Here is a 2,445-nt window from a genome sequence, read left to right on the forward strand (position 1 = left end):
AAAGAGTGAGCTAAAAGCAGTGGGCCCTGTTTTGTCAATCTACGCCAAAATACATAACTAGAAAAAACAAAGTACGGGGCAAGGCAGTGCTGGAGGGTCTTGGGCCACTTGCGATCCTCCTTGGATGCTCCTTGGGTGCTCCCCATAAGGAGATCTTCGGTGGGGTAGGTGCATTAAGAGCAGGAGGGGCACCATTTTAAGCATGAACTGGATCTTCTCTGGGGGAACAGAGAGAAGCATCCTGCCTCAGGGCAAACAGTTGGCATAGTTTCATATATCTCCCCTGAGATTCATGCAGAGGCTAAAGGAGAGACAAGGGTGCTGAATCACCAAAATAAATGCTTTTTTTTCTTTTCAGCCCACTGTGAGGAAGCACCACCCATTCAGCTGCCTCACCACTCGATGCCCGCTAAGAGCAGCACATCTGAAAGCTGCAGGAATTCACAGCACTTGTTCTTCTTTGTTCATAGCACTACGCTTGTATGACACTTGTTTGTAAGTCTAATTTAATTAAAACAACAGTAAAAAGCAAGTGCAGGTTTTTGACGCTGCGCTGGCAGGGTGTCTGCATGTTAGAGAACGCCCCGGGGAGGGTAGCACATTTAAGAGAAATTAAATTGTCTCATTCAGCCCAGAATAAACATGGTGCTAATCCCTCTAATGGCCTTAAACATCACCAGAACTGCGTATCCAGTGACAAGCATGCAGTAGGACCCAATTAAGCTGCTCACACATTTGAAATCATGGCCTCATCGGCTTTGGTTTAGTCTGGAGTCTCTCGATGGCTTTGCGCAAACTTGCTGAGACAAGCTAAACCACCAAACTTCATTAAGCGCTGCACCAGCAGATTGCAGAGACCTGATGACAGGGTGAGTGGGAGGCACTGGTGTTTCTGCTGCTTGCTCCCACGAGAGGGTTTACGAAGGCACAGGGATCTCCTAGGATCCCGGGATCCTCCAGCATTGCCTAAAACACCCAGCACTGTCTGGGATCCATTTGCAGGAGCATTGTGTATAGGCCAGTGGAGTAATTATTCTCTTTCGGGCACCTGTGAGTCTTGTCGTGCTTTCAGGGAGATGCATTAATAAAAATGTAGAAAACATGGTGAGAATCCAGAAGGAAGCAGAAAATCAAAAGGGTAAAGGTTTAAAAAACATCACCTATAAAGAAAAGCTGAAAGATTTTCAGGTTTTGATTAAAAAAAAAAAAAGGAAAGGGAAATAATATTAGAAATAGATCTCTAATTAAGTGTGCTTGATGTTCACTGGTGGTAGTAAAGGAGGAATTAGCTTCATTTGCAGCAAAGGAGATTCAAGTTACAGCTTAGGAAAAATTTTCCAGCTATCCAGAGAAGAGGTTACCTTGGGAAGATGGAAACTTTAAGTTAAGTGTGTTCCTGGGGTGGTCGAGACGTGCTGAACCCTGCTGGTGACTCTCATTTAGGTGTCCTCCTCAGCTTGTTTTCAACCTTTGTTTCTACAGCCTTGTTGGCCCCATGGCGTCTTGCATGTGTAGTTCCTCTGTCAGTGGGTATCCTGCCTCCGGCTGAAGCATCATGAAGAAGAGTCCCGAGCTGAGTGCCCAGTTCCTGCACCAGCACCAGTGCTTCTACAGACATGGCATGGACTCACAGGATGTGATCTGGCTGCAGAGCAACATCTCTTTCTCCTCCTTCCCCTTCCCCTTCTCTTTCACCTTTGCCTTCGCCTTTGCCTTCTCCTTTGCTTCACCTTCACCTTCACCTTCGCTTTCTCCTTCGCTTTCACCTTCTCCTTCTCCCTCTCCTTCTCCTTCTCCTCCTCCTTCTCCTTCTCCTTCTCCTGCTCCTTCTCCCTCTCCTTCTCCTTCTCCTCCTCCTTCTCCTTCTCCTTCTCCTGCTCCTTCTCCCTCTCCTTCTCCTTCTCCTCCTCCTTCTCCTTCTCCTTCTCCTGCTCCTTCTCCCTCTCCTTCTCCTTCTCCTCCTCCTTCTCCTTCTCCTTCTCCTGCTCCTTCTCCCTCTCCTTCTCCTTCTCCTCCTCCTTCTCCTTCTCCTTCCCCTTCCCCTTCCCCTTTGCCTTCGCCTTTGCTTCACCTTCACCTTCACCTTCACCTTTGCCTTCTCCTTTGCTTTCACCTTCTCCCTCTCCCTCTCCTTCTCCTTCTCCTTCTCCTTCTCCTTCTCCTTCTCCTTCTCCTTCTCCTTCTCCTTCTCCTTCTCTTCCTCCTCCTTCTAGTTTAGTGCTCAGCTTAACCTGGTCACTAATGAGATTCACCATCGAGTCTCAGGAGTGCAAGCGATGGGACAGAGTCCATGTGAGGAGAACAGCATGGGGAGCATCTTTCTAGGCAGTAGCATGGACCTGTATTTCTCTAACCCAAGCACAGACCCACACTGTTTCAGAACGCCCACGGCTGTAAGTCCAACTGACCGCAAGACGAAAGCCCCCAATTTAGAAAGAAGACCCA

The sequence above is a fragment of the Charadrius vociferus genome, unplaced genomic scaffold (genome assembly GCF_000708025.1).
Source record: "Charadrius vociferus isolate BGI_N301 unplaced genomic scaffold, ASM70802v2 scaffold393, whole genome shotgun sequence".
In the NCBI taxonomy this organism is placed as follows: Eukaryota; Metazoa; Chordata; class Aves; order Charadriiformes; family Charadriidae; genus Charadrius; species Charadrius vociferus.